The sequence below is a fragment of the Agelaius tricolor genome, unplaced genomic scaffold (genome assembly GCF_023055355.1).
Source record: "Agelaius tricolor isolate 1412-34295 unplaced genomic scaffold, bAgeTri1.0.p SCAF_6, whole genome shotgun sequence".
NCBI lineage: Eukaryota > Metazoa > Chordata > Aves > Passeriformes > Icteridae > Agelaius > Agelaius tricolor.
Genome location: NW_027269266.1, coordinates 11106793 through 11115265, shown reverse-complemented (window position 1 = coordinate 11115265; position 8473 = coordinate 11106793).

Here is an 8473-nt window from a genome sequence, read left to right as displayed (position 1 = left end):
AAAAAAAAAAAAAAACAAAAAAACCAAAAAAAAAACCCCAAAACCCAAAACCAAAAACCCCAAAAAACCCAACCATCCCAGCAGAAAACAGGCAAAATTAAGAAAATTAAGGAATATACTGCCACAAGGGGGCTGGAAAAAATAGTTGTGCCTACTGTCTTAGCTCAGTACTCAGTAGCTCAGTACTCAGTAGGAGTGGTACAAAATGAGTTGGTTCTCCTTCAGCATTTGTGAAGCTGAGTATGTCCAGTGATGAGAGAGGCAGACCTGCCTGAAGGGCAGAGCTGGTGCACAGCCAGAACTTGGCCTGCAGATTTTCTTGTGCCTCATCACTGCAGAAGTGCTAGAGGGTGAAAACCTTGAAGAGCATCCCACACTGATGGTACCCAGGAGAACTGCAATGGCATTTGTGAACCTGCTATGGGAAATAGCCCTATCTTAAGGTCCACATACTAAATGGTCCAGTAAATTGTTGCATGTCTAAACTTCAGATATCTGGTCCCAAATCTGGTAATTGGATCTCTCAGTGTGTACAAGCTCTCTACATAATACATGACTGCTTACATTAAAGTTCAGAGAAGTTCATAGGAGTAGGTATAGAAAGTCCATCTCCTTTCTTCTGATTCCTGGATAAATTAACTCTTAATTGCTTGAAGTGATACTTGTCTTACCTAACAATGAAAATCTCAACTCTAGGTATTTCTCTGTTGACTAGTTCTGTATTTCAGTGAGATGGCAGGCAGTGTTTCTGTAGTGCAGTCCATAACTCTGAGGGTGGAGTTATTTGCTCTTGCTGAAGTCCCTCTCCTTCTACTAAACAAACAAAACAGTTCAGAGGGGAGCTAGGAACAGACAGCTGGTTCTTTTGATTGCAGTTAAGCAAGATACACCCAACCCCAATGTTACAAATTCCTGATCCTTCCCAAGACAGATTAACTTTAATCTTGAAGAAAAAGTCCTCAGATAAGCAGCTGTGGTAAGGAAGGGGAGATGGCATTATCAGAATAATGGTGTACAGGCAGCAGACCCTGACCAGCATGGTAGCTGAAGACTTGCCAAGAGAGGTGAGATAGAAAGTTCTTTGGCAGGGGAGGAATTGGATACATCCTACACATCTGGGACAGTGATCCTGATTCTGTGCCATAGAAGATGTGCCATGAACATCCCAGGCATGGATTATGTAATTTTAAAGGGTAGTAATAGTTTTGTTGGCTTCATATGTCAAGCTTGATCTGAAAGTATGAAGTAGGTTTTGCAACTTTGAGGCTAACTGAAAACCCTGATGGTATCAGGTTGTGTTAGACATTCAGGTTGGGTTGAGTGTAAGCAGCAGCCCTGTCAGCACTGAAAAAATTGTAGCTGCTAACAGCAGCAAAATTGTAGCCATGTCAGGGGCTCTTAAGACCAAGATATCCAAGTTCATTTGCATCCCATTTTAAACAGCAAAACCTTGACTTTGGCAAAATCTGGCCTTGTTGCAGTATGCTTAGGCAAATATCATGTTCTCCTTAATATTTCTATTTTGGTGAATTTGGATATAATTAAGCTTGAAGTACAGAGATATCCATGACCATTAAATACTAGATAAGGATTTTTTTGTTTCTCTTTACTCTTCCTTATCAGCTAGCATATTTTAACTTATTTAGCATTAAGTAAAAAATTATTTCTGAATAGTTCCTACCCTTTTGAATGTATTGTATAAATATTTTATGGATATTTACAGAGCTGAACAATTGCATAAGAATACAAGAAGGGCTTAAGCTAATATGTGCCTCTGCATCTCTTGGGAATGAGTCAACTATTCATTTGGAATTGAAAATACACAATCCCAGGAGGATATTATAAAGTGTTGTGGAGCTATTTTGTTAAAATTTGTTGGATTTTTGTCAATAGCTAATTTTCAGCATTGTTATGTAAATGAGAATTCACTGTTACCTGTGAAACAGTCTCAGATTAAAAACTCGAAATTCTTCACAAGACTTGTTTTTCTCTTTTCTTTGTTAGGGAGGTTTAAATTTGAACATTGTACAAATTGTATATTGCAATAAAGTTCCCTGACCCAAATTTCTAGTCTAACCTAGATAGTTAGTTTATGTGGGTTCCCGATGTCAACTTCAAAAGTTATGTTATTCAGATGAACAACATAAATTAATAATCAGTGCATATCTGAAAATGTTTGAAGATATTTTTGTCTTCAGTTGCAGCTCCATGTGCCACTGGTGCTGACAGCTTTAGGACATGTGTGATTAGTTCTCTGTGCAGACAGAAACCTATTTTTTTGTCCTGTATTTATGCTTTCAGTCTTACCAGCACTTCACCAAAAAATCCTGATTTACAGAGTTGTTATGGATCTTGCTTCTCTAGTTCTCTCTACCTGACCCATTCAATCCCATCTGGAAACCAGTGGTTGCCTTAAGCTCTTGCAGTTTCTGTGCACCTCACCATTCTCTTTATGTAATTTGATTTGCATTATGAGGTAGGATAGCAAAGGCTTTTAATTTTAATTCAACAGCTCAGTTTGTTGAAATAGGACTGTTAAAATAGTTATCCCTAAAAATGTGTGGGTTTTTTGGTCCATATAGTTAAATTGCATGTGTAATAGGGTTCCAACGCATATGTGCAGTAACTATAGACTTCAGGATACTCAGATCAATGGTGAATGTAACATGGCATAAAGAGTTGCAAAACTGAGATCCTTATTTGCGAAAAAAGAGATGGAGATGTATATTCCTTTCTCAGAAAATCTCACAGATACTGAGTTAGTCTCTTCTGGCAACCCATCAGGACCTCAATACTTTCTTTAGCAGTGTTTTTCCCTTTATTATATAAAGGAAATTGATTAGTGATGAAGGCACTTGCCTCCTGCTATGGCTGGCTAAAAAGACTTGGTTTGCACTGGAGTAATGTTTCATATCTTTTCTCATAGTAAAAAAAACCAAAACAACCCTAAACTCAAATCAAACATAAAAGGTCAGTGAGGGCTTCTTTCTTCACAGCCCAGGAGTGTGAAACCCCAGAAGGAGAGAAAAACATTGAAGTTCCCTGTGATATGTTCCACTGATCTCTTCTGATCTGAACAGACCAGTGGGTGTGATGAAAATGCCATCTGTTTATGGCTTTTCATAAAATGAGCTCTGGAAAGTATGAAATGAGGTGAGCATGATACCCTTTTGCTGGAACCTGCTCTGATACCACAAATGTCATTGAACTTATATCCATGATGCCCATAATGCAAGAGAAGGTGCTCCTGTGTGGTAATTCCTATACTCCCCATGGATATGTGATGAAGGAACAGGACTTAGCAATTAAAATGGATTTCAAAATAAGAGAATGAGCAGAACAGAATATCTCATGTGCACTTCTCTGTGCAACATACATTAAATGCTTGGAGCTTAGAGTAAATGTGTATTTTGTAATGCTTAGTTAATGGCATAATGCATCTCTCATTGTGATGTTTACTTCTGTGACTTCAGAATCTCAAATCTTTGAACCTGTGACCTAATTCCTATTTCTACTATAGCCAACAAGGAATAAGGATAAGGAAGAAGGTCTAACTACTACACCAGTAATAAAATCCTGATACTTCAGTCTGTTGCCTAAGCTTCCTGTCCAGTGCTTGGGGATGATAGTCTTGCAAAGGAAACTCTGTAAATCACATTGGAGTTCTGCTGAGTTGGGTGGTTATTGAAGATAGCACAGCTTTATTGTGCAGATGTTCAAGCTGAAAACAGCATTAGTTCCAGATCTTGTGTAGAGATACAATCTGAAAAAATGGAATCCCAGTTGTGCAACATTTCTGTTTCAAGCCTCATTGGAGAACTGGGTTTTGTGTTTATTCAGGCTTAGTGTTTTAATCCACTTGTTCTACAGTCAGATAAGGTCTTGTACCACTGGGGCCTGAAGGTTTGCATTCTATTTGTTATTTGTAAAAAATGCATTTTTACTTTGTAGGAGTGACTTACTTTCTTTGACTTTTTGGTGGTTTTGGCTGGGGTAGAGTTAATTTTCTTCACAGTAACTGGTATGTGGCTGTGCCTCAGGCTTGTGCTGGGAGCAGTGCTGATAACACAGAGATGTTTCAGCTATTGCTGAGCAGTGCTGACACAGCACTGAGGCCTTTTCTGCTTCTTGTGAGGAGGCTGGGGTGGCACAAGAAGCTGACCCCAGCTGACTGAAGGCATTTCCATGTGCTGATACCATGACTCCACAGGGTGCCATTCTCTGCATATAAAGCTGGGGGAAGAAGGAAGGGGTTCAGAGCAATGGTGTTTGTCTTTCCAAGTCACCATCACGTGCGATGAAGCCCTGCTGTCCTGGGGGTGGCTGAAAAGCTGCCTCCCCATGGGAAGTGATGAATGAATTCCTTGGCTGCTTTGCTTGCATGCACAGCTTTGGCTTTACCTGTTAAACTGTATTTATCTTAACCCATGAGGTTTTTTCACTTTTACTCTTCCAATTTGTCCTGTATCCCAACATGAGGAGAGTGAGGCTGCATGGAGCTGAGCTGCTGGTTGGGCTGAAACCATGACAGGCTTGTTAGCTAAGTACAAAAATGAGGCAAAGTTCACTTTAAGTGTGTATTCCCCAGAGAACTGCCCTAAAAACAGGATGAAGACTGGAGATACTGGACTCCCATGCATACAGGAAAGTATAAGGATATGCCTGAGTTGGGATTTATGCCCCAGGATTTATGCCAAACCTTTGCCTTATGCAGATTCCAAGTTCTGCAACAGAAACTTGACAGTGGAGGTAGGAATTGTTTCTCTATTAAGTTACATTTATAGACATTCCAAAATTACACTTGCAAATGGACAATTTTTTTTCTTGAGTATACAGGGTACAATAACCAAGACAGCCACTACTCATCACCGTATGTATTGCTTCAAAGATGTAAATGATGCTCAAATGCATAAAATAGAGGTACTAAAAAGGGCCTGTGATCCTCCTTTGAATGAAAAGAGTCCCTGAAATGCCTTGACAGAGAAAAGAAAGTAGGATTTCCCAGATTTCAGGGGCAAGAAAAAGCAAGAATACTTGGTATACACAGCTGTGAATATACAATGCTGTAAACTTTTCAGGAAATGTGAAAAAACAATGTACATAGGTGACAGCCAGATGATATGGCCAATGCATTAGTCCAATAAGAACATATCTGGGTCTAGAAATCGCGGACACAATCTGAAAAACTTTGGCCTCTGCCTATAAAAATATTTCTAGCTGAAGTCCCAGATGTGTACAGTAAAAGGTAAAAGAAATATTTTTGTAAATAAAAGTATTAATGAGATATGTGGAACAATACACAAGTACCTTTGTCTCAAGAATGCTCAGAACTAAAGCTGCCCATTCTTAACCTAGACTTCAAGAATGAAGGAATTTTCTCTTATTTCAGGTAGAATTCAGTAAACTTTGAGAGAGTTGCAGGGAAGCTAAGATTTAATTCTTCCAGGCTATGCTTGTTCTCCAAATGTGTGAAAATAAGTTTTCTAGGAGTCTCATGCCAGTGCTTCACATACAAATAATACTCTATAATCACAAAGGAAGTCAGGAACAACTGAGAGAGCCTTGCATTTGTAGGTCCCTCCTCAAAGGGTAAATCACCCAAATTTATTATAATTTGCTAGATCCTGATGTAACATACTTTTGTTGGTTTTGTGAAGGTAACAGCCAGATAAAATCCTTCTCAATCTTCTCTATTAGCTCCTCTTATGTTGAAGTAAATTGCTAGAAGTTAAGATTAGCATGACATTACAACTTTGGAAGTAGAATCAGGTAGCTTGCAATTTTCACATGTCTAACTAATAGTAAGTTGGAATGGGTGAGTGTTTGTGCAATAGCTGTTAATATTTTTTTTTTGAGAAGTGGCATGAAGAGAGATTAAATTTCACTTGGCTATATAGCATCTTATTTCCATGAACATTGCAATTCTAATTTTCCTTTGGTATAGCAGAAAACTTTGCATCAAGTTCAAGTATTGCACCAGCAGAGATCCAGCAACTTGTGCTTGTGAAACGAGGTAATTCAAAATTATTATTTCCAGCAAGATAGATAAATATGACAGAGTAATAAAAAGCCAGTGCTGGTTTTAGCATCTGTATTACATATTTCTGGTTCTTGGTCTGTGCTCAGCAATGCTGTCTGATGTTCTAGGCTCTTGAAGTGGAAGCAAATGATATAACCAGAACAAAGAGCGCAGCACAGTGGAAGATTTCAGATAAACTGCTGAAGCTACAGTTGTCTGGCACTAGTCAAATTCACATGATTAAAAATCCTCTCCTGCTTTTATTTCAGCATCTTAGAAAAAACATTGACATGTCCTGCAAAAGCAACTGGCAATATAGGAGTAGTGATAGGGAGGATTCATGAGAATACATTTGCTCTTGGAGCTGATTCCCAAATTTAGGCTGCTGTCTCAGTCACTTAAGCCCCTTGAGTGAAACTGTGACCCAGAAAAACAGCCCTATCTTTCCCCAGTCACGTATTTCCACTGCTTCTCCTGAGCCAGTAATAATGTTAGCACAATTCCATGGTAAGCTGGGTTAGAGACTAGCTGAAAACTTTGCCTAATTTACCTTCAAGCAGAACAGGCTGATTGAGCTTCCTGTATGGCCATACAAATAATAATGTGGGCAAGGGAGAACAGACATGATCCTGCATGTGGGAGATCAGGACAGCTGGTTTTATAAGAGTGAACGCATGATTTAGAGTGAGTGTCAGTATATCTTGTGTTTTTGAGGAGATGAATATAAAAATTGGGAAACTATCATCAGGGGCAGCAGAAGTTCCCAACTCATGTGCATAGAGAAGGAATTGCAGACAAGGATTTTCCTTTCTCTGGTTATGTCCTGGTCCCATGGAAAGGAAAGGGGGACAGTTTTGTGTCTTTCAGTGTTGGCCGTTTTGAAATACTTTGTGTACCATTAGTAGGATCTGGAAGATATTCTGCATATTGGATGCATCTGTAGTAAACTGAGATTTTCAGTGGTGTAAGTGAAAATTAGGCTGTTGGATCTTGTTTACTTTCACTGGAAAGGAGACCTTTACCTCCAAAGCTCAGAGTTGCAAGAATCCCTTCTGAAATGATCCTCATACATTTGTTCAAGTGTTGCAGCCATTGGGCCAGGGTGATTTGACTCTTCTAGGGACAGACTCTACTATGCAGTTTTTAGTGATGCACTATCTACAGGGGCCCCTGACACGTTTACTTCTCTGATGGCACCTGTAAAATTGTACATTAAGTTTAAGCACATCTAAAAGCAGGATGGATATCTTGGAGAGTGAACACTTGCAGTGAGACAGTTAACTCAGTGGTTGTATTTCTGCTTCTCCCAGTTAATGTTCTGGGAAGTTTTGCTCTGCAAAGCTGGTTTAGGTTTTTTGGTTTGTTTTTGGAACTTTCAAAAATTCTTATCAATGGGATTATGCATGATTAAGGGTATAGATCTAACTCAAAGAGTCTGTCAGCTCTAATGCTCTAGATGAATGATAGAAAAAATATTTTGCATGACATAATGTATAATTTTTTCTCCTTTGTTTGCTGCACTGTGGCCAGCAGCATGATTTATCCTGAACCTAAACACTTTGCCAACACATATTAGCCATTACCAAGACACACATTTTAGCTATGTGGGCAATCCCATACCAGCTGTGAATTCTTAAAATAACTCAGTCTGAACAACTGGGAAAATCATGAAACCAATTAACAAACTCAGACAAAATACTGTTTTATGCTTATGGATAATCCACCATATTAAACAGTGAAATGTATCTTTGGCAACTTTATTTTAGACAAAGACAACTAAGGTTGAGGTTAGAGACTTTGTAAGCTTGAATATATAATTTAGAGTCCAAAGATTGCATTTCACTGGTCTCCAGACTTTAAGGGACAGCTGCAAATATCTGACCTGAATTGCCTAAGCACTCCAAAGAAGGGAGTTTGCTTTGCAATCTTGTACCAAATTTTATAGTTCATGTAACTCACCCAGTATTTGAAATTATTTTAACTGAGAGATTACAGAAACAAACAAGTATTTTTTGATGTGTTTTTGCTATTTATTGGAAAGGTCGTTCTGCAATTTTAGGAGTTTTACTACAAAATTTGAAGAAAATGGGCATATGCTTATAGACAGATGTTCTGTCCTGTGTTACACAAGATATTTTTCTGGTTTTCAAAATGAATTTGAGGAGGCCTTTCTTTTCTGTTTGGAGCTAAGCTTATCTAGAGGGCTACAACTTATAGTCATATCTTGTTATATGCTTTTATGTATTCTTTAGATCTTAATTGTCAAATTATGTGACAATTCAAAGTTCCTGGAATGTAAAAATGTGGTGTCTCTAAATCATTTCTAGTTAAGTAGCTTTAAAGTAAAGAGACACTCATCACTGAATTAATTGGTGTTACAGAAGTGTCACATGCATGAGCACAACAGAAGTATGCTGCAATAAACCTGGGGATGCACTGAGCTGGACCTAAAGA